Here is a 25,750-nt window from a genome sequence, read left to right on the forward strand (position 1 = left end):
TATTTTTTGCATTGAAAAAGGCGTTCCCTGTAACGCCGAAACACGTGTCTGCTGTAATTTACAAATTTGTGCTTCTGCTTACGTTGTTTTGTCTTACTTTACTGTTCAGCACAAAGGTATTTATTTATCTTATTAAACAAAGTGTTTTTTAAGTAGGTCAATCTCTCAAGAGCTGATTTTTTCTTTTTTTCTTTTTTTCTTAAGTTCAAACAATTAAGAAATCTGAATACGTTCGAAGATCTTTTATTGAACAACTACAGTATTTATAAACATTGTAATTACAATTTTTCATATAATTTGAGTAAAAACAGATAACTAACTGCCATTTTTTTCTAAATACTTCTGAAAACGTTTATAAATGAATGCAATTATTTTTAGAATTTGAACAAAATTTCCAAAAAAGTTCAAAAATGCTGAAAAGTAATTTGTTTACCTTATCAGAATTAAGGCACAACTAAGCAATCTTACTGAATTTGACGAAGCATTTTGAAAATATATTGAACACAAAAAAATTTCAAAGCTTGAAGTAGCTTTTGTAATGTTACTGGAAAATTTACGAGAAATATTCTAAGAGTAGACCTATATGATGAAAAATATTTTGGCGCAGTATAGCCCTCAAGGGCTCTTGCGACGTAAAAATCAAATAAACCAACCGACCAAGAGTAGAGCATAAACTTATAAAACATTGCCATTGTAATTAACATTTTGGTATATTTCTTACCAACCAGTGTAAAGTAAAAATCTGCAAAGTAATACATAAATAGGGAATACATAGGAGATTTTGAAGCCCGTCAATTCTCGTAGGAACGCATTTCGAAAAAATGCATCCTTAGTTTGAACCTTCATATTTCTACGATACATTATGCACATACAAAGGTGTCGTATAAATTAGAACGAAACAATTTTGAGTTTTCACTTTTGAAAGCACGCAAATATGTATAAAAAGTTATTTAAAAAAATGAATTTTTTATTTTAAACTTTCATAGTATTGCCACAAATTATGCATATATAAAAGCCGATATCTCTTTTACTAATAGAAAGTGGACAAAAATTAATCACTTTATTAAAGCAAAAAAATTGTTAATCTAATAAATGTATGCAGAAACATATGCGTAAGTGGTAAAAAATAGCCATTTTGAAGTGCTCGGACATTTAAACTGAAAAGAAAAAGAAAATCATGGATGTAGATGAAGTATGAGTTTTACCATTTCATTACGGTTGAACTTGGTTAAAGGGACAACTGTGCTACAACATCAAAAAATGTCCGTCTCTTCATTCACTCAAATTACATTTGTTATAAGTATTATGGGTCCTGGGATAACGTTGTAAAAGATTTTCACTGTACACTTAATACATTCTACATGGCCACTACTGGATCAGTAGCAAAATATACGGATTCGTGATCCAGTTTTGGCCAGTCTGTTTTATGCAGCTAATTTACAAAAAAAAAAAAAAAAAAAAATAATTTGAATTTTCACATCTTGAATTTAAATTATGTTTTTCGCAATCACGAGTGTGTGTATGTAGACGTGTGTGTTTGTGTGTGTGGGGGGGTATGTGTGTTTGTGTGTAGGGGTATGTGTATGTGTGTGTAGGCATGTGTGTTTGTGTCTGTGTGCTGGCATAAGTGCGTGGGTAGTTGTGTGTATGAATGTGTGTGTGTGGGGGTATCTGTATGTGTATGTAGGCATATGTGTTTGTGTCTGTGTGCAGGCATGAATGTGTGGGTAGTTGTGTGTATGTGTGTGTGTATGTGTAGGTGTCTGCATGTATGTGTGCGTGCGTGTGTGTGTAGTTGTGTATGTATGCGCGTGTGTGAAGGACACGGATGCAACCTGGAGACGGCTTTCGCTATAGGAGCAGCATCGTGAGGAGCCGATCGACGGTGATGGTGCGGAGGGTGGCGGTGGGAAAATAAAATGATAGGACGCCAAAAACAGTCAAGTGAGAACAATAAGCAATCGTGATTGCTCAATAAAGAAAAATAAGGAACTCACATCAAAACTTGATCTTAGCTTGATAGGGAAAACCTTACAATAGCTCAAAAATATGCAAAACTATTGCTGCTGTAAGTAGATTAAGAAGAAACACTCTCTTAACAATGTTAACAGATATACAAATCCCCAGACAAGAGAACTCTGCATCTAACAGAGGAAAAGTTCAGGATCTTTCACAGGAAAAGTTTTGAGAAATGCTACTCAGATTATAAAACTAACTTTCGGATTAGTTAGAGTAGTCAATATTCTTAGTATTTCTGGGTTGAATGTGAAACTGGCCAGAAGTGGTACCCACCCAATCTCGAATCTTCCCGAAACAGTTAATATAACCTGAAGGCTCGTCCAGGATTACTTAGAAAAGTCAATTTTCTTAGTATTTCAGTGTTGAATGTGAAACTGGCCACAACTGGTACCCACCCTATCTTGAATCTTACCGAAACAGTTAAGGGGTTACAGTCAGGGTTGCCAGATTTCAGAACAGTAAATACAGGACAGGCTTCTAAGAGTTTAAGGGGTGGGGGGGTGGCGATATTTTTTAAAGGAGGGCAATTACTGGATAAGGTGTATTTTTAAGGGGTGCTTTCCGACGTAGAATGTTTTTTTATGAAAAATTTGAGAAGTTCAATCGTATCAAAGCATTAAACTTAACAAAATGTCGCTGATCAAAGCAGAAAAATCGTTTTCATTGCGATTGCCGACGCATGCACAGGGGTATATTTCCAACATTAGTCAATGAACAAAGAGGAAGCAATCATTGGTCTGCCGCCCATGCCAAAACAAAAACCAAATTGAAACGAAAATAATTTTTGCGTTTGCTGCCACACGATTTTCTTTTTGCTCTTTTTTTTTCATTTTTTGCTTTACTAAGTTTTTTCCCTTAAAATAATGCCTCATTTTGTAAAATATTGTAATAAGCTAGAATATGGGACTTTAGCCGTCCCGTATGGAAGTTCCCCGGGACGCGGGACAATTTTTCAAAATACGGGACTGTCCCTTGAAATCCGGGACGTCTGGCAACCCTGGTTACAGTACCACAAATTTGCCATCAAAAAAAAAAAAAAAATATTGCTTATTTCGAAACTTAACACCAGTCCAAACACAGGGAAAAAGTTTCATTGCTTTAGTTCAAATATTTAAAAAGTTATGAGTGGTTTTAGGTCATGCTCGCTATGTGTTCTTATGCAAAAAGAAAACTTTCACTTGATTTTTCTCGATGATCGTTTTTTTGTGTTTTCGTGTCATAAGAATCCCTAAGGATTTTTTTCTATTGAAGATACAGCTTTAAGTAATACTTTTTGCAATTTGCATAATATATTCAACAAAACTGTGCATTGGATAAGCATTTCATAAATTATTCAAATGTTTAGAGCATGTTATACCTTTAAAAACCATTTTTTTTTTGAAAAAAATTACGATTTTTTACGTATTTAATCACAGAAAATTTTCTAGTAAACACAAAAGAAAATGAATACACAGATTTTTAGAGATGATGATTGTGATCGTTTAGCAAAAATCTTTTTTAATATTAGTTTAAAAACAAAAAATCCTTAAGGATTTTGAAAAATTGAAATTTTCCTAAACGCTTTGAATTTTTGAGATAAGTAAGCAATATTTTAAAAATAAATGATTGATTACGAAGTAAGTAAGCATGTTATGGTTTCAACAAAACACAGAATTTACTTAAATTGAAAAAAATTGCTTGAAAGGTACTGTGACCTCTTAATACAACGTGAAGGCTTGTCCTTACGTAATAGCTTATAATCCCCCTTAAAAACCATTTTAAAACTTTCCAGTCCCATCTTCAAGTCGTCACAAACTTTCAGAGAGACTTACTCGAATCGAGTTAACCTATACGCACCAACCAAAAAAGCGGGTATTTTCTTACATATAAAGAGATTAAAAAGGAAATCCAACTGGTTGACAAACAAATTATAGATACAGGGATCCTTCGTATAACACGTTACTTGTACAGGCATAGAAAAAAAAAGAAAGAAACACACTTTTAATTATTCGGCTATTATAAATACTATCAAAGAAAAAAAGGTGTCATCCGACATGGTTTAAAGTCTTCTTTTAAAACTACGTAGGTAAAATTTTGATATGGGACCAAATACAAAGTAAAATTAGCACGAGGAATTGATTTTTGAATAGGAACCCCTATCGTTTTGCTACTTATTTATATTTAGACAGCAAAATGCAGTCTGGGTACAAATTTTCATTGCATTCTGTGCTGTAGATCGTATGTTATTAAAGAAACACGATTTAGGGACCGTCACTACATTTAAAACGCTACTTTCAAGGTCACAGCTTATCAAGTAACGGAATGTAAGCAAAAAAAAAAAAAAAAAAAAAGATCGAGGTTATCCAGCTCATATGATTTTTTTTACGTTCTCTCTTTTTTTTTTTAAATCGTAACTCAATACTTTTTGGCCGAAAATGTTACGCTACAAAGTGATTTAGAGTCGATTTTGTTTTTTTAAAAGTTGAACTATTTACTGATTTTTATCTATCTGGTTTAAACTTAGAAAGACGAATAGGGTCTGGCTGGTCCATCGCATAGATCGTAGTTTAATAAATCGAATAATGACTAATTGAAAGTAATGGAACTTTTTGACTTTTCATAAAATCAACCTATTGGATTGCCTATCTAATCATTCAGTCATTAGCCTCATAGAAACGTAACTATTGAACCTCATACCTAGAAAAATGATGTTAATCTGTTTGATAAATGTATTGCACCTATGTGCCTGGTTTATTTTGGAATGAATAGATGGTCTTTTGATGTAAAATGGAACTCACGTTTTTAATTTCGCTGACATCGGATGAAGTTTGGGACATCGCATACAAATATATAAGATATATGCCGCACCATCGCACAACGTGGGATTAAGTAGATTGCTGACTCGAGCGAAGCAAAGTCCATTTATTCCTGAAAATTTGCTTTAAATACATAAAATGAACAAAGTATCAATCTAAAAAATGAAACAGAAATAGAAAAATATAAATACCCGTTAATGAGCAAATCCTTCTTACTAGAACTTTATTCGGGAACAGTGAATTAACACAGTGGAGAAAACCCGTAATTATTCTAGCGGCTTTATTGAAATCAAAAAATGAGAATTTGTTTCAAATCCAAATTTGATGCGAAAGTTCACAATTCGTGGTATTATTAAAAAAGCATAACACAATCGACGGTTTTAGTTAAACATATAATGGCTCTCAAAAGCAGTTTAGGTAAGTTATTTCCCAATTCTGTTTCCAGCAACGAGATTCGAGATGGATCCAACCCGTAATGGAAAAAGACAAAAGCTAATTTAGCTCAAACCAAGGTGAACCAAAATCAGACTTCTTTTTATTTCTCGGATTTTGTAACTTCGCACTTGCAAACAAAGCTTAGCATTATTTGATTTTGTTTTGCGCACCATACACTTGCAAACGAACATTTTCTATTGTATCAGGCAATAGGCTATCGCGCATATAGTAAAACTTCACGCAAAATAGTAACAACTAGGTTAACAATTTTTTTATGTTTTTACGCAGAAACCAACTTTTATAATGTCAGTTTTAAAAAGGTATACAGCCCCTCAAGCTGGGAAAAAATGAATTTATAAGCATAGCGCGAAAACTACCGAATTTTTTGAGCTCAAATTTTGGATTCCCACATAAAAGCTCTTCTAGATTGTTTTTCTGTCAAAATTTAATAAGGTTTCAGACCATATTTTTAAATCTGAATATAAATTTACATTTAAGCTGTTTTAAATGATGTTTTATTATTGGGTCGATTCATATTTTGATTAAAAAAAATTCTTGACGTACCTAATCTAGTTTATGTGTTATGTGTAAAAATATCAAAATACGTTTTAACATTACGAGAGGGATTTTTCAAAATTCAATTCTGAAGTAACTGCAGGGTCAAATTAAACAAAATTATGTATACAAAATTAAAAAAGGATACTGATCACAAATATTTGATAAAGAAACGGGGGGTGGGGGATTCTCATTGAAAATTTTGAAGTTGATGCTCGTTTTAGTATGAAGACGACCCCCTAACAAGAATTTAGTAACATAATTTTGTAAAACACATTATTTCTGAATTTCGATTTTTCATGGGGCAAATCCTGAATTTAATACTACGCGGTTTTGATAAAACAAGAATTTTTAAAGATGAAATATCATTTTTGTTTAATACACTGTTAAAAAAATGTATGATTAATGCTCTAATAAGTTTTTACTTTGTTTTTATGAAACTTTTACGAAAAATTGTCTCTCTTCTGCTCAAAAGTTTGTGTTCCCCGTGTATGACTAACTTATAACTTTTAAATACTTCTTTTTTCCTCTTCAGTGTTCTAAAAATAAAACTATGGATATTATTTTGTGTAAATTGCATTGCGAGAGAATAACATTAGAATTAAACGTAAGTTAAATTTGGCAAACGATAAAAGAAAATTCTCGTTAAAACAAGACATAAAATAAAATGAATAGAATAATTCTATTTATTTTATTTGTTGTAGCTCAGACAAACTTTATTGCTATAGAAAAGCTCCCCCCCCCCTGATAGAGTGCGTTTTGTTCTTACTAAAAAAAGTTGATAAAGGTTTCTCTCGTTATGCGTAATAGTTTGAATTTGAGGTACGTAAAATAAAAAAGTTGTATGGTTTATAACAACTCTATATGTTAAATTAGTGGTCTGCTGCATGTTCTGGTTGTCAGTTTTTGTTTGTATGTTCTATTGAGCCGAAATGTCAGCTATTATAAAATTTATACCTTAAGAGTTGGTTTTGATATAACACAGTGCACATTTCTCGATTCACATTATTTCAAAGTCTCGTGTAATGCGGTTTCGATATAACACGAAACACGGTTTCAATATAACACGAAACACGGTTTCAATATAACTCGAAACACGGTTTTGATACAACACGATACATACTGACATGATCTATGATGTGTACATGATTAATTAGTAAAAATTAAGGTAAAAAACTATTTATTAAAAAGTCTCGGACAATACGGTTTCGATACTGCACGGAACGCATTAACGGTGTTATGCGTGGGATACCTGTATGCCGACTGATTAATATTGGTTTGGTAGGGGAAGTAAGACCAAAACAGTTATCCTGCTCAAAGCAGGTATGTCCTTGTATTTGCCCCCTTTAGCCCTTGGTAAAAGTCTGAGAGACTTACTCGTAAGAGAATCTTCACGCAAAAAGAGCACATATTTGTGTATGTTTACTTAAAGCAACTATTAAAAAGCAAATTTTTAAATCAAGCTTTCAGAACTATAATTTGCAAAGAAAAAGACTTCTTTTCTCAATTTTGGGCTATTTTCATTGTTTTTTTACCAGACACAAGCAGGTCCGAGCAGAGCAAAGTTTCCCTACTTGATAAAAAATGATAATTTTGGATTGTAATTTTCAAATCCGGACATCTGGTGAGTCTATCAAGTTAGCCCGACCTTTGAATTTACACTTGAGTAGAATTATGAAGTGGAGGTGAGTATCTCAAATCTTCCCGAGACAGTTTATACCACGTGAAGGCTCGTTCTTACGTAAGAGTTTTAAGATTCTCATCAAAAAACTTTTTTAAAACTTACCAGTCCCTCTTCACATTGTCATAAACTTATAGAGCGATTCACAAGAGTTGTACTTATAAACGAAGCGCCAGTACACTGTAAGAAATTTCACCGTTAGAATACGGTCAGTGACCGGCAGAAAATGGTCCGGTCACTGCCCGTAAAAATAATATTCTGCCCGTAATCTTTCCTGACCGTGAAAATAATAGGTTTGCCCGTAATTTCCTCCCCGTAAAATAAAAGGGGAGTGACCGTAAATTGACAATGTGCCCGTGAAAATTATATTCCTCTTTCTACGGCCACTGCCCGTACATTGACTATATGCCCGTAAAAGCTAGAATTTGTTTTCTACGCCCATTGACCGTAAATTGATATTGCTCCCGTAAAAGCTAAAATTTATTTTCTTGGCCTATTGCCCGTAAATTGATATTGCTCCCGTAAAAGCTAGAATTTATTCTCTACGCCTATTGCCCGTAAATTGATATTACTTCCGTAAAAGCTATAATTCATTTTCTAGGATCACTGCCCGTAAATTGGCGTTATGCTCATAAAACTTTTCTATGGTCACTGCCTCCTGTAAATTAACATGATGTTCATAAAAAAATGTCATTCTTTATCGTCATTGCCCATAAATTATTAGGTGCTTTAAAACTTAGTTTATTGTCATATAAGAACCAAGTTATGAATAAAAGTTTTAAGAACACAATAAAATGCAAGTAATTTTTACAATTCAATAAACACGTAAAATAGGCTAACACTGTTAGTAATGCAGTTTGAGGACCCCAGTTGCCAGAATTATAAATATTCTATTAAATGATCTCTAAAAATGAGAATGCATGTTTAAGAGAGAGAAGTATAAAAAGAAATATAGAAAAAATCCCGTGAAATAAGGGAAACTTAACTGAAAAAAAAAAAATAAATTCAGTAAAGCTTTTTTACTGTATGGATTATAGTAAAATACAACACTTAACATTTTATGTAAAATGCTTACATACATAATAATTTGCTTCATCGCTAAAACACATGTTACCAACATTGGCAACTAGTGTTTTTTTAATGGTTCGTCCATTGCCTTTACTTGTTTGCTGACCTCGTTCATTCAAAGAACATAGAACATTCAAAAAAGTTATATAAATTATTAAAAAACATATTTATACTTCACATTTAAAAAAGTTATAAATTAATTAAATTATACATAAATTAAAAACTTGTGCAGTCGACTTCAAAAATAGACTGCATTTTTTACTTAAACTAAACTTATGGATAAATTAATTTTTAAACACCATAAGTATCCATTAAAGGTAAGCATCTCGAAAACAATTTTATCGAGAGAAAGAATTTTAGCTCAAAAATTATTACCAAAAAAATATGTGAGCATGTCTACATAAGAAATAAGAAGAGACAATATCCAGAAGTGTCAACAATGAAAACAAAGAAGTTAAAACATCAAAAAGGTTTATTTTACACTAATTACAAGTTAAATAACAACATAATTACAAATAAACTTTTTCAGAAGAGAAATTATGGTCAAATTTTTCAAAACTTGGTTGAATCACTTTTTCCAAATCTTTATTCCTTTTGGATCCTTTAGTTCAGTAACTTATCCAAAATATTGCCCTAAAAAGAAATCACCATAAGGAAAATTAAGAATGATTTGTTTTTCACACATTTAAAGCAGAGCAGCATTCTCACTAAATAGTGAAAATCAATAATAAAGCATTTTAAAGCACCCTATTTTTTTTCACCCCTTTCCCTGGTTTCATAAGGTTTTCCTCCCTAATATGATGTTCAAAGGATTTTTACATAATTTCCAGGAATCCTAGGAAAAAGCACATGCATACATAGAAATAAAAGCTATAATAAAATTAAACAAAAAATTAAGGCTAGATCAAAAGACATCGTAACTGCTAAAATGTATAAATCTTAAGTTTAATGCATAAAAGCTGGTAAACACGTAAATATCGAAAAATTTCTTTCATCAAATCAAACGAGTGACAAAGAAAAGCATTTTTCCAACATCAATTCAAAATATGTGGTCTGTTTTGAAAAGAAAACAAAATGAGGTTATGAATATTTAGTGAACATCAATTTCAAAAAAAGAAAGAAACAATGAATCATATTCAATTGAAAACATAAACAATAATGATGATCATTAAGAGATATAATTAAATATAAAGCACTTTGGAGTCTTGCAAAGATCTTGGGGGAAACCTGCAACTGTAGTACAAGTATAAGGGGAAATTTCAGGGAAAAAACATTTTGGAATTTTTAGTGCCAATATGGGCTATTTCCTGACGGGCATCTACAGTATGATAAAAACAGATATTGAAAACACCTTTTTTCAGAGCATAAGCATCCAAGCTTTTTGACCCCATACATAAGCATGGTAGCAGATTTTCTAGTAGAGGGGCTAAGGGGGGCCACAAAAGATAAATAAAAATAAACTATTTTATTTCATAAATTTTCATTTGCCCATACATAAATAAAACTTTTAAACAAATTTTATAAATAAAAACATAATATTTGAATAAAACTACTTTTGTTCGCTATAGGAATAATATTGGAGTCTGAGTCCAGTCCTAAAGGATGCATTTGTACAGGTTTAGTATTTGTATTTTTTTTTCCAAGTTCAAAAAGAAAAGTAAAGACAGAAAACATGTTGCATTGTTGGAAGGAAAAAGACAAACTACGGGAATCTTCAGCTCCTTACCCCAAAATAAGAGACTTCCCAGTAAAAGTACTGGTCAAAAATTTTTAAAGTACAAAGAAGCTATCTATGATTAATTTTTAACGCGAGAAAGAACTGTGATGGAAAAATTTAAGTTTTTTAAATCAATTTCAATTTTCCCCCCACAAATTCTGAAAAAATAGTTTTAAATTTTAAACTTTAAATCTTTTTGGATTTTCTTTTTAATTGAAAACTTATTTCATGCTTAATATCCATATAAATATTCCAATAACAGAAAAATTTTCCCTTGTGTATGTCAGTTGTTCGTTAAAAAAAGATCTATATTCAGTACTTGACCCAGTAGCATGAACTTGGGTTGAGTACTCAGTAATCATCCTAAGTACTATTCAACCACACTAAATTACTGCACTCAATAGTAGGACAATGTTTTCAACCACACATGCACACTGGGTTTTAACATGCATACCCACCAACTTTGAAAAAGCTCTTCGTTTAAATTAGGGATACATTGAATATGCAGTTGATTTTTGGTATACTGCTGGCTATTTGGCACACAAAACCGAATACTTGGTTTGGCTGAATACCTTAATATTTAGTCAGCAATTGAATAGTAAATAACATAAATAGTTGACAATTAGTAGGCAAACAATTTTTTATACCATGAATGTGTATATAGAATGAATGTGTATATAGTACTCTAGTACAAACTTCCAACCTGTTATTTACTAATATTATCACATTTGGGTAATTTTTCAGAAAACATAACTTTTGAATGCAAATATTTTTCAATTTCGAAACCTTTTTTCCTTTTTTTTTCGTTCTTCCATGAAAGTGTTACCTACTAGAAGTAACCATAAACAATGGCCAGCTCAGTTCCAATTATTTTACGTATAAATAAAAAATAAAATAATCTACTTGTTCATAGAAATTAAAATAAAAATAACTTTTAGTATTTAAAAATTGAGGCCAATTTAATATCAAAGTGGTAGTTTTGTTAATTGTGCAATCAATCAGCTATTTTAATGATTAGTGGGAATATAATTAAGTTCTCTTCATTAAAGTATGGTTTAATTAGTAGTTTCAAATACATGTAAAATAGTATTTAGTAAATTTTTGTGCGACATGACTTCTTGTCCTACTTAAATGAACTAAACCACTATTGAAAAGTTAAATATACTTAAACAATTATCATTTGAGGCACTTGTGAAAGGAATAATTAATAAATTAGTATATACTTTTAATTAATCAAGTTATTAAGCAACATAAACAGCCACACAAGGTGTGTGACATGCCATGGAAGTGAAATTCACACATTGTGAACCAAAAATATACTAAAATAAAACTTGTTATTCAAAAATTGCTGGCAGGTTTAAATCAATATACTTTTGATGAAATTAAAAATCATTGTTAAATGAATTGTTCCCAAAATTTTTTACTGTAAAAGGCATACTGTTTGAAGAATGAAACATTTAAGGTGATTTTAGTGCAAGAGAAAACATTCAGATGTTACATTTAAGTTTCGCAACTTTTCACTTTCTTTTATATCTTACGCCACATAAACATTTTTTTTTTACCGCTTATAAGTCATAAGTATGAAACTAAACTCAGTGGCGCAAAATTGGAGGCAATCCCACCGTGCCCATATCAATCTTCATGACAGAGGGCTGTGGGGTGCAAAGGCAGGTGTTCTAGTAAGGTGGTCAGCCAAACGTGGAACCTCCAGTGTTTAGTTTCCAAGCATGCTTGGTACTCATTTTATTGACCCACTTATGGGATGAAAGGTGAAGTCAACTGTGCCCAACGGGGAATTAAACTCAAATCTGCAATGAGGAGGCACAAAGTGCCACTGGACTTCTTAGGTATGAAACACTAAGCAGAAAAAATCAATTTGTGAAACGTTTCTCGTCTCACAAATGTTTAAAAAAGGCAATTTATAACGTGCAAAGAAAACACTCAGAAATTAAATTTTGCAGTATTTTGATTTCGGAAGTTTTACAATTCAAAATATTATGTAATGCTTCAAACAAAATAATTAATCTACAGAAAATAGATAAGCATCTTCAATTCTGAATTGCCATAAAATAAAATACAAAAATTATAAATCATTTTTTAGCCAAATATTCAGTCTTCAGTCAAATATTTGACTAGAATTCTAATAAAATATTCGCTCAAAAACATATAATTGAGCTATCAAATCATCCAGAAGAAATCAATAACCAAACTCTCGACAACAAACATTCTTTTATAACACTATTTAATTAAAACACTAAAGAAACAATCATTTAAAAAACCACGAAGGTGTCCGTTCCACAATAGTGGAGGCTCATCCTCATCCCCTAAAAGACGGTGCCTCAAAGAAGGACATTCCTAAAAAAGACACCCTTACAGTAAATTTTATTAGCAGTCTACTTTTGGTTCTTTTCAATAGTAAATGAGTGTTACTGATATGATTAATATAATTCTTAGATTGCAAACATCGCAATTGGAAAACAAAATATCAAACATATCATACTATTTTGAACACGCTTAAAATGAATTTCTGCTAAGATAAACTACATTTGTGATCCCTGTCCTATTGATTGTTAATGATTGATATTTTGATAAGATAAACTAAGGTGAAGGCCAATAGATTATAAAGGTCCCTTGGAGTTAGTTTTACTAAGGTTTGACTGTATTTTCAAAATAAATATGGAAATCTGCGCATCCTACATGCAACGATGGATACAAGGCGAGGGTCATAATTCTCTGCCGACATTATTATCCACTCACTTTGTGTTCAAATATACTTAATGAATAACCTGCAAACAATTAGAGTATTTTTTTTTTAAATTCACTTAATATTTTTTAAAGTAAAAATCTGGAATACAACTTCCTTTCATTGCTTTTAAAATTAATTAGTATTGTTTATGTCCCACAAGGTGCTTTATTTCTGGCTAAGTTATTGCTTTAATTGACACCCAAGTATTTTCAGAATTTTTTATGCACTTTAAAAATATTCTTCAGCATGACCAGCCCTAAAATAGCAGTATCTAACCCCCTGATATCAACCTTTTCATCATTTATAAGTTGTACCACAAAAGATGGCTAATGCACTTCTTTTGTCGTAAGTAGGATCAGGCCCGGCATTTTAACTACTGTGAATGCGTTAGGCATTAGGATCGGCAATGGGGTTAAAACCAAGGATTCTGGGAGGAATTGAGCCCCTAAAACCTCCTAACTGGCAGCGCCCATGCATACCCTAGTCATGCTCATCTTTTTTTCTTGAAAGAATGGGAGGGGGGAAATCCCCCCCCCCCCCTCCAATGACGAGCATGGATGGGTATGCAGTAGGACAGCCAGGGTTGAGATTTTAACTGTTGAAAACTGCCCAAGTATCTTTGGTTGTAGCACATGTTGCTAATCCGAAATACAGTAGTTTATATACGTATAAGGCAAGGGGGCCCATATAGGGGTGCAAGGGGGGCTAGAGCCCCCCCCCTTGAAATTAGAATTTCCTTGCTTTGTTCCAAAAATGTAAAAACATTTCTTCTCCAGCCATTAATGAATAAGTTATTAAAAATGTCAAATTTTAATGACTCTAATCTGTCCTGAAATCAGTTTCCATGGGGAAAATATAGAGCTAAACCACAGGGAAAATATTTGAGCCCCCCCCCCCCCCTCCTTGCAACTTTGCATATGGGCGCCCTGCCTATACAATACAAATAGGACGTGTTCTCATACCTATACAATACAAATAGACTACCTAAGATTACAAAATGAAGAGTTCTGTTTTCGTGTCCAGTTCATCGGACATTACTCTGTGGCACAATTATACTGAACATTTTATATTCTTTTAAATTTATTATAAAATTTTATTTTTTCATATCGATAACATTTAAATACAACAGCGACCAGAAATAAAAGCACTGAATACAAGTAACAAGTAGAAAAATTACAATCGTTAGTTTCTGAGCAAAGAAACTGATCGTCGCTCAATAGAGTTTAGAAAAACATTTCTTAAAATAAAATATTAATACATACCTCTAAATAAATTCCGATGAAACACTTCTTGATCCAGAAGTTATTTTTCATCCAATTGTGCAAAAACTTTAAAGCAAGGATTGTCTGGGTGAAAGAAAATTCAACTAAGTATATGGAACAAAATAAAAAATGGTAGGTATGATTATGCATCATTTATATAAAAAAACTCCAGATTAAATAAAAAATTATTAAATAAAAACAAAAAACCAGACTGCGTAAAAACCAAAAAAACTAAAAAGAAAAATGTATAAACCCAGTAGTTTAGAATGTATTAAGTACTACTCAATAACTACACCGTTGAAATAGTTTTATAACCGTACACACATAAGACAAAGCATAAATTCAAAAGTAGAATAGAAGGATGAACAGTAAGAGCCCATTCCTTTCTGATTCAAGAACCCCGTAAAATTTGAATGAACGACATTTTCGAAAACGTTTTTGATTTCGGGTAGTTTTTCGAAATTGAAGATCCAAAAATTCAAAATTTTTGACGATCTTTGATGACATTGGAGAGAGGGGGTTGAGGACTCTCCCCTGAAAAAATTTTGGAACTAAAAAGTCGTAAAAATACAGTTGGCGATTTTTTGTGATGAGTTTGGGAGGAGGGGGAGAGTTTGGAAACCTTTTCCGGAAATTTTTCGAATTTACAAAATTAAATTTGCAAAGGTAAATTTCGGTTTGTGAATTCGTGGGGGGGGGGAGGGATCACCCCAATTGCTCCCTCTGTGGATCCACCACTGCCCCTCCCCCACTTCAAGGACCTGCAACCATGACTCCTATAAACCTGCCATTATGATTAAAATACATTCCAATCAAAACATTCATACCAGAACCAAATCATTCGAAAGAATGACCTGAAACGCGCCTTTGACAACAAACATTCGATTATAACACTATTTGAATGAAACACTTCAAAAAAACAGTAGTACAACCAGGGGGAGGGTTCATGGATCTAGACCCAAATTGAAATGACCAAAAAAATTCAAAAATGAAAATATTTGTGTTTCACACATAATTTCATTAGTCGTATATAAGAAAACTTCAAGTACGCAGCGTTTATACGTTTTTGAAAGTACTGCATGAAACAAGTGTATAAATAAAAAAAAGTATAATAGGTTTTCGTTATTATGTATTGGACTCAGCAGTGACTAATTTTGATAACGTATAAATGATAAAAACGTATAAAAGATAAACGTATAAACTGTGCTTCACTGTATAATACACAGAGTGGTTCGAAAGCGGGAGTAACCCTCATTTAATTTTACTATGGTTGAATGTTTGCTGTACAGTTCAGGCTCCGATCTGAGTACCTGCAGTTCGGGGGGGGGGGGGGGGGGGGGGGGGGGGGCACATCCTTAAGGAGATCCACGATCCAAGAAATTGAGGGGGGAAAAAGGAAAAAAACTAGTACTGAGACTTATTTACGTAAACAATATACACTGTTAGTCTAGGAGGGGACCCACTAAGTTTTTGCAAGAGGGTAAAAATTTATAGAGCCGGGCTTAACAGTTACTTTGAAGTCTTAAGAACTTCAGTTGAACAAGATCCATGTTGCAACACAGCTGAATTCTGCACCATATTCCACTCAATTTTGGCGTTTAGAACATTGCGTTTAAAATTCTGCTCCGAACCCAGCAAAACATCTGCAATAACATGGAGCAGAATTCCGCTGTGTTACGACATAGATGGTGCTCTGCCGATTTTTACTACTTTAAAGACTGTAAAGTGACTGCGTAATGAACATAACACTGAATATGCGATGGGGGAGGGGGGGTCACCCCGTTTGAACCACTCTGTATTCTGTATATTAGACCCTTAAAGAAATGAAATCCTGGCTATGCAACCCCCAATAAAAAGTTATTTGATATTATAAGTCACATGAACGACTCTCTAAAAAAGGCATACCCACAGTAAATTTCAATAGCACAATCTCACCACTTTAATCACCTCCCCCCCTCCCCAAAAAAAACCTAGATTATACTTCTATGATGCAAACACAGCCTAAGTTTCCTACTAGAAAGACATGGCTTCTCGTCCGCTCAGATTGAGCAAATTGAAAACTGCTTCAATTTCATTCAGACAATACATCAGTTAATGATGTGAACATTCTTCTTACAGTAATTATTATACAAAATATTATATTTTAAGTTATGAATAGTTGTAAGTTACAGTAAAACATAGTATTATTATAGAAATTTACATTTAATTTATAAGTTTAGGCACATTGAACCAGAAACAATTCAGTAATTAATTAAGTGTTGAAAGTTGATAAGAAATACATGTTACATCACATTATTTTTGGTTTATAATAATTGTATGAATAACTGTTTAAAGATTTAGCTATAAAAAAAAATGTATGAAACATGTTTTAAACATTTATAGCTGTGAAACTAATGAAAACAATGATGTCATTATTTATATTTTGTACTAAAAACGAATCTGTCGTTAATAGGTAGCCTAAAGCAATTTATTTTCAACTACGTACCTATGTTTTATTTCATTGGTTTAAATGTAACATTTGAGTTCATTAAAAACAATCTAAAAAATGTAACCAATTCCTATTAGTCATTGATCATGGTTATTTAAAACCAGGAATATAAAGCATGCAGAGAATTAGTAAATAATTCATTTTGTCCTCATGCACAACATCTTTAATTAATTACATTAATTTAGAAAAATACTGCAGAAATTTTTGAATGAAACTATGGAAATTAAAACACATGGAGCATAATATGATATTCATTTGTGCGTTTATATTGCATCACGTTTGCATGCATTGTACTATGTACGTCTTGATACAATCAATATCAATGCTAAATTTCAACGTTACAGCGACGCTTCGGTACTCGCCATCAATCAATGCTCACAAATTATTGTTATCGAAATAGCTAATAAAAAAAGAACAGTGGATTAAAATTACACTTAAACAATAGTATAGAAAAAAAACCACTTACTTAATATTTTGAATCCAGACATTGGAATCACATGGCGACCACTGACGGCGACGAAGCACGAAGACAACATCTTTCTTTCGATGCCTAGGCGCAATACTTAGATGAGAGCCTGTATGTCAGAGTCCCTACTCTCCAATACGTATATTTTGTCCAGATATTGTGGGACTTATATCATACATTACATATTTAAAAGGTTAATGTTGGAAGGGACCATGGAAGGGACTCTAGCTGGAAGACAACATTCGTTCAACACAGGCCATCCATCTTGATTTTTCTCCTTCCCGCTTCTTTGCGTAGAAACACGTGACAACGACACGTGATCTTTATCAGCTAGCATATTACGGGGAATGACCGTATTCTGCACAGATTAAGGGACTGGACGACTGCCCCGTAATTTTACGGTCAACGCAACTTAAATTTACTGTAGTTTTTTTACAATTACGGTCACTGCCCTGTTTCCTCGAAGAAGGGCACTTACCGTATAATTTTATGGCCAATGCGCCTAAATTTACGGAAATTTTTTAGAGTGTACTTGACTGCGGAAATTATTTACTTATATATAAAGAACTTAAAAGTAAGTGCAGCTGGTTGACAAATGAATTATAATAAATATACCGACTGATTAACATTGGTTTGGAAAGGGAAGTAAGACAAAAGCAGGTACAGTGCTCAAAGCAGGTAGGTCCTTGTATTTGCCCCCTTTAGCCTTTGGTAAGAGAGTCTAAGAGACTTAAAAGAGCACATATTTAGGTCTGTTTACTTAAAGCAATTATTAAAAAGCAAATTTTTAAATCAAGTTTTCAGAACTATAATTTGCAAAGGAAAAAACTTCATTTACCAGACATCTCTTACCAGACATCTCTTGCGCAAGCAAGTCAGAGCAGAGCAAAGTTTCCCTACTTGATAAAAAATAATAGTTCTGGATTGTAATTTTCAAATCCGGACATCTGGTGAGCCTATCAAGTTAGCCCGACCTTTGAATTCACACTTCAGAAGAAATATGAAGTGGAAGTGAGTATCTCAAATCTTCCCTGAGACAGTTAATATTACGTAAAGGCTCGTTCTTATGTAACAGTTTAAAATTCTAATGACAAAACTTTTTTAAAACTTTCCAGTCCCTCTTCAAATTGTCACAAACTTTGAGAGAGATTCACCAGAATTGTACTTATAAACAGCACCAGCAGCTGACGACAGAAATTAGTTGCTTATATATAAAGAGCTTAAAAAGTAAATGCAAATAGTTGACCAAACGAATACTAGATATATACCGAGTGATTAGCATTGGTTTAGTGGGGGAAGCAAGAGTAAAACAGGTACAGTGATAGAAAAAGAAACGAAACACTCGATCGTATTCGAAGACTATTGACACTAGAGACACGTGTAAGATGTTATTTTTTCAGGAATAATGTGTTCCCCCAAAAAATGTTAGTAAATTGTGGTTAAGGGGTCTACTTCAGATTAAAACGAGCATCAACTTTAAAATTTTCAATGAGAATCCCCCTTTTTCATCACATGTTTGTGATCAGCACCATTTTTTCATTTTCTATTCAAAATTTTGTTTAATTCGAACATTAGTTTAGTTGGGGAAGCAAACTTAAAACTGGTACCTTGACCACGGCAGGTAGACAATGGGATCGTTTAAAATTTTTTAAAAGTATTTTTTTCTGAAAGAGCATGTTTAAAAACATAGGATCTGACCATTTTTAAATAATTTATTTAATTTCAATATTTAAAAAAAAATTAAATCGGTGCGCTTTTATTTTTTATACTTCTGTACTGTGACGTTACAAACGATGAAATGCCATTCAATGTTGCCATTGACAGAACAAAATATTTAATTCGCATCTTTACTCAGATGTATTGGCAACGATATGGTTGGTAGCAAGCGTAGAGCGCAATTTTAATTCGATGCTTGATTATCATAACGTAGAAACGTAGTAGAAAGATGCACCAAATTGCATCATTTGTGACGTCATAAAGACCACGCCTTGTTTGAAAAATCGGGCATTTCAAAAAAATATTAAAAAAATAACTGTTGGGAAAATGAAAGTATTTTCTGGGTCATGGTATTACTTTTGCTTATTCTATCAATTTCAGTGACTAAAAGTACTACTTTTGACTGAAAGAAATAACCCCATTGTATTTGTCTCCCTTTATCCCTGGTGAGAATCTGAGGGGGTTCAATAATTCTTCACTCAAAAAGGGCACATATTTAGGTCTGTTAACTTAAAGCAACCATTAAAAAACATATTTTTAAATCATGTTTTCAGAACTATATTTGCATCAAAAAAGAAACTCTTTTCTGAATATTGCTCTGCTGGCTTATTTTATATTTACCCCACTATTAGCTTATAAACGCCAATCTCGCAGTATCTATTGAGTGTTTCTCAATCGAATTGTTCAACTTACAAAAACTTATAAAAATTAAACTGATTTCTGAAAATAATTCTATTTACTGGTTGACAAGATTTGCTGAAATCCTGTAAGAAAGAGAGAATATTTTTGAAAGGATTTACAAAAAGTAAAATTTTCTGTCAATTTTTCAGTATTGCTTTAATAATTTCTGATAGATTCTCAACTGAAAGTGAAAGTTTTGCAATTCTTATCGCTGACAGGAACACATAATTTACTGTATGTTTCCAATATCTAGTTGATATTCATTGGCATTACATTCTTCCGTACATGGAACACGAGCTGGTATGCAATACTTGCACTAAACTCAATGTTCCGCAATTTAAAAAAAAAATGTAATGAAGCACATGTTTGTTATGAAAGAGAAACCCTTTTTGAATTGAAATTCTTTCTGGTTGCCGCTTAGCGTCCGATAAGTCAAAACTTTATCTATTGCAAATAACCGAATTAGTAGTCACCAAAAAGTTGCATGCAACATTATTTACCATCAACCGGCGTGGCTTTGCCACATACGGGGTGAATCATTGAGAAGAGATAAAATGGAGGCAGTGAACATTATTTACCATCAACTGGCGTGGCTTTGCCACATACGGGGTGAATCATTGAGAAGAGATAAAATGGAGGCAGTGAACATTATTTACCATCAACCGTCGTGGCTTTGCCACATACGGAGTGAATCATTGAGAAGAGATAAAATGGAGGCAGTGAACATTATTTACCATCAACTGGCCTTTTCTTTGCCACATACGGAGTGAATCATTGAGAAGAGATAAAATGGAAGCAGTGAAGACTTTCATTCGTGAAGGAAAGACCCCAAGTCACGTAATAGATTTTAAAGAAAAACATTGGAAGAAATCAGGTTTCTTTTCCTAGTCCCCAAAACGTGTCAAGCATTCGTCGTTGCTGAGTCACGTGACTAGAGCTCGTTGCCCAAGCTTTTGCTTAGCCAATGATAGGACTTGCTCCCTCCATTTAAATTCCTGCTCTAAGGGGTGAATGTGCCCACTGTTAAAATGTTCGTTTATAAGATTGCTTCTGAAGCTAATCATACTGACTACATCATAATCATACTCAATCTGAGTCAATCAGATTCAATTCAATCAGAGTCAATCAGATTCAATTCAATCAGAGTCAATCATACTCAATCTGAAGCTAATCAAACATAAGGGATAAAACCTTTCATTCAACACAGTTCTCTTTCTACCTACACGTAAAAAAAGTTGTCAAGCCTAAAAAATCATACTAACATTTGAAAAGCGGGCGAAGTCATCACAGATAAAGGTACAGTAATGAAAAAAAAAAAAAAAAAACACACACACACACACACACTCTTAATTACTCGGCTATTTAATGGGCTAGAGGAAAAAAAGGAAACGTGTCATCCAACGTGGATTAAAGCCTTCTTTAAAACTACGTAATTTTTTTTTACAATGGACCACATAGAAAGTAAATAAAACAATGACTCTGAGTTTAAAATCAGAACGCCTGATTTTTACTTCATAAATAAGTTCTTGAGACTAAAAAGAACTAGGGGGTTATTTATTATGGGGGGGGGGGAGGGACAGACCGACAGACATTTCCCCCCACCTCTATACCCTACTTCCAAATTTTAATTTTTCGATATTTATTCAATTATTTAATTTAATTTTGATTTTGTTTTTTTTTTTCGCGATATTTTTAAGATGCATTAAGCCTTCTTTCATGCTTTTTTCTTGTTCCTTTGACTTCTACTTGGAAAGTAGGCTAGAGAGAATGCAAGAATTTTCTCTCAACTTTTAAGCGAGAAATGGCATCACGTTATCCTCAGCAATTACTTCATTCTAAGTATCTTTGCAAGAGATGAATTAAAAATGAATTTCCACTTACTTTGAATTGCTTCTAGCTCTTTTTCGATTCAATTTAGGCCCTTCGAACTTCCGAACGTAAATGAGAAAAATGTTTTAAGGGATATTTTTTCCGTTCTTAGATAAATTAGTTAATAAATCAAATATTTTAAAACATACATTAAAAATGTAAAAGCTTTAAATGAAAAAGCTTAAAATGTTTAAAAGCTTTTTTTTTACTGCATTCAAAATTTGAGCAGGTAACATGTAAATATGTTTCACATTTCAAAAAGTTTCGTCTAAAATAAAATTTAAAACAAAAGCGTTTAAAATAAAGTATTAAAAAAATGATTCTTGAATCTAAATTTATTTCCACAAGAGCAATACCGTTTCGTTGGACTAAAATGCAAGATCACATATGCTCTAGCTGCTCAATTTTACTTTTTGTTGCTTTTTAATGGTTTGATACAATTTTTTGATGGATTATTTAATTTTTTTCTTGGAGGTTTTAACGTTGCTTTTTATTTGTCGGATTAGTTGACTCTTTTGTGGTTTAGTAATTTAAATATATTATTCGGCAGATATTTATTCATTTTAAGTGAATTCTTTGCCTTTTTTTGCCTGCTTGTTTCGTCTAAAAGTAAACTAAAATGAAACAATAAACTAACAAATTATATAAAAATTTGAAAGACAAAAAGAAAAGAGAAACATCTAGCATCCAGCCGCTGGCATTTATTTTAATTTGACGTCTTAAATTAAAATTATGTTTTTAGCGATTATGAATTGTGATAGAACCATATTTTTTGGCTTTCTTGTTTCTACAAATGGAATGAAATAGAAATGGAGAAAAATTCGCACCCGTACTAATTATAACAAGTGATTTTTTAGATATGGTAATAAGAGGCATATCCATAAAAATATTAATTAGGATTCGCAAAAAAAAAAAAAAAAAATATTGATATTACGGCCAATTAGCGGTCGCACACTTATTATAAAGATTATACTATTTACAGTGTATACCGTTACGGTATTTCTATTTCTTATCAATCTTAAATGATGATTTGGAAATTTGGTATTCAGCTAGGTGTTCCGGTTGTGTTGTTGATCGAAGTGTTCGTTTAAAAAAGCGATTTACCCTGAAAAAATCGTGATTTTACACATAAGAAAAACGCTTTTTGTGTAAAATCTGCTTAAGTTAAGCAGAATTTACACAAAAAGCAATTTGTGATCATGGCGGCAAAAATTAGTTTCTCTAAATATATATATATATATATATATATATATATATATATATATATATATATATATATATATATATATATATATATATATATATATATATATATATATATATATATATATACGACGAACTAGATTTATTTTCTTTGTTATGGAAATCGGAAAAATCATAGGAACATTAAAAACGGCCAAATAAGGAAAATTAGCAATGGGGCTGTTTCCTTCAGTGAAAAGTCACTGACTTTTCACTGAAGTACTTTTAGTCACTGAAATTGATAGAATGGGCAAAAAAAAAAAAAAAAACATAGACCCAGAAAATGTTTTCACTTTTCCAACAGTTGTTTTTAATTAATTTTTTTAATTTACGATTTTTCAAACAAGGCGTGGTCTTGATGACGTCACAAATGATGCATTTTGGCGCATCTTTGTACCACGGTTCCACTTTATGATAATCAAGAAGCGAATTATAATTGCGTTCTACGCTTCCTATCAACCATATCGTTGCCAATACACGTGAGTAAAGATGCGAATTAGATATTTTGGTCTGTGAATGGCATTTCATCATTTGTGATGTCATCGGGCAGAAACATAAACAATGAAAGCTCACCGATTTAAGTATTTTTTTAAAAATATTAAATAAATTAAAAATATTAAACAAATTATTTAAAAAATGATCATATCCCATGTTTTTAAGCATGCTCTCTCAGAAAAAAATACTTTTAAAATTTCGGGAACGATCCCATTCGTCATTGCTCAAAAATAATGCATGGTAAAACAAAATAAGTAGTTTCTCAGTAACTTTGACCAAACACAACCGCAAATAGTAGGATTGCCATACAGATGCAGAATGTCGCCAAGATTGAAAAATGTAAGTTTACAATAGCGATAAGTACTTTATCTTCTCTACTAAACTGTAACCAAAATGAAAATGATAGATAATATCATAAAATAGCCAAATAATGTTGAAAATAGAAATTGATCTTTTGAGCAATCTACTTGAAAATTTCATTCGAGCACGGATAATTTACCTTTACGATGTGCTTTAAACTACCTGTAATTACTTAACCGCATTCACTGTAAAATAATTCCGAAACGTTACTGAATATTTCCGTGTAACGTTTCGGAATTTCAATGGTTTTTATCCACTTCCTGGAAATATCAAGTATCATTGTCAAACGTTTTCTGAATTGCTACTAGTCGCACGAATGCGAATTTCTCCCTGTTGTGAAAAAATATTTTTAGCTCCCAGTTTAAAGATTAACTGAACATTAATAAAGTGTATCGGCTTCCATGCGCATACGGTCCTCCTGGCCTGATTAAGCTTTTAAAGGAGAGAATAAGGCTGTGGACTAAATAGCTTTTCAAGGATTGCAGGCGAGAAAAAGGTTGTGGACTACGTAGTTCTGCAAGGATTGCAGGCTAGAAAAATTCTTGATAGTTATTAGCAATTCTTTGAAAGGATTGCAGGCGAGTAAAATTCTTAAGACTTACTTGCGATTCTATCTTAGCTATGGCCTTGTTTGCAATGGTGCTTTTAGAGCTTTCCTGGAAACGTAGGAAGGAGTTACTCTATTAAATTATGCCTACTTAAGTTTACTCTAAAACTCCAGAGACACGTCTGGCTTTAAACGGGAAGATTTCTGAATATTTCAGGAGGTTTCTAGAATAATTTCAGGAAGATTACTAAATTTTAGCGGAAAACGTTACTGAATTTTGTAAGATATGTTACTGAAAGAAATTAGGCACATCAGCTGCCTATTATTTTCCAGGAAAACGTTACTGAATTTTGTAAGATATGTTACTGAAAGAAATTAGGCACATCAGCTGCCTATTATTTTCCAGGAAAACGTTACTGAATTTTGTAAGATATGTTACTGAAAGAAATTAGGCACATTAGCTGCCTATTATTTTCCAGGAAAACGTTACTGAATTTTGTAAGATATGTTACTGAAAGAAATTAGGCACATCAGCTGCCTATTATTTTCCAGGAAAACGTTACTGAATTTTGTAAGATATGTTACTGAAAGAAATTAGGCACATTAGCTGCCTATTATTTTCCAGGAAAACGTTACTGAATTTTGTAAGATATGTTACTGAAAGAAATTAGGCACATCAGCTGCCTATTATTTTCCAGGAACGTTTCTGAATCGTTTTTACAGTGTTTGTATTTTAAAAAATAAAATGTTTACTCACAGTGTACTTAGCTTCGGAACACCGTCCAACTGCTTGGCATCGAATTGAATGAGGCTGTTTCGGGACAGGGATCTGTAAAAGAAAAGAAAAAAAAAAACTGAAATAGTTCAGAGAGTTTAAACTTAATTTTTAACTTGAATATTTAACTTGTGATTCTGTGAGTATTTTTAAAAGGAATAAACAATCCCAGAATTTAGGCATGAGTTATATGATTAAATTATTTTGTTATACTCATATATATAGTAGTCATTGATCGAGTAACGCTGACGTCATCAACAGTGAAGCTTGAGCCACGGTATGATAATTTGAGAATATATTTTGGTAATGTTTAACACATGCAGTTAAAGGTTTTATTCTGACAAGGCTGAACTCGATCCGGTAACTTAACTGCTTTACTGGTAAGACTGTGTCATGATGTGATGATGAAACGAAAAAATGGTCAACAATGAACGCTACCTACTGGAGTTTAGGGTTCATCCACTGGAGTAAGGGGTGCAATTTCAACTATCAAAATATCACCAAACAGGCAATGACTTCGTTCAAATGTAGAAACAATTTTCACCCGTCATACTTTGACGGGCGATTTTCTAGTTAAATATATATTTGTGGAAAATTCCTGGAGCAAAAAATCTTACTAGAAATGACGAACCATGTTCTTGAATATAGTTATAAGTTTTATCCCACTCCCCCTTGAGAATGGGTTGATAAAATGTCACGTGAATATTGCAAAATATGCTTTATGTCGTTTCAAGGGAATAAAGAAACGAAAGAATGGTCAACAATGAACGCTACCGACTGGAGTTTAGGGTTGATCCACTGGAGCAAAGGTTAAAATTTTAACCATGAAAATA

At 32.5% G+C, this 25,750-nt stretch overlaps 1 protein-coding gene and 1 long non-coding RNA gene across 2 annotated transcripts in view; both read right to left on the reverse strand.

The window, feature by feature from the left end:
- The window catches only part of LOC129227756 (relaxin receptor 1-like), an 84,258-nt gene extending 59,312 nt beyond the window's left edge, over positions 1–24,946 (reverse strand). The window contains exon 1 of the mRNA XM_054862359.1: positions 24,900–24,946. The gene's annotated coding sequence lies outside the window, so the exon portion shown is untranslated. The remainder of the gene's footprint in view (positions 1–24,899) is intronic.
- Positions 8,886–17,271, reverse strand: LOC129227757 (uncharacterized). Its single transcript, XR_008580874.1, has 3 exons — positions 17,233–17,271; positions 14,279–14,362; positions 8,886–9,186 (listed from the first exon to the last, which is right to left on the reverse strand). It is a non-coding gene; the product is annotated as an uncharacterized LOC129227757 (long non-coding RNA).
- Positions 24,947–25,750: the final 804 nt, after the last annotated feature.

This window comes from Uloborus diversus, chromosome 8 (assembly GCF_026930045.1).
Source record: "Uloborus diversus isolate 005 chromosome 8, Udiv.v.3.1, whole genome shotgun sequence".
Taxonomy (NCBI): domain Eukaryota; kingdom Metazoa; phylum Arthropoda; class Arachnida; order Araneae; family Uloboridae; genus Uloborus; species Uloborus diversus.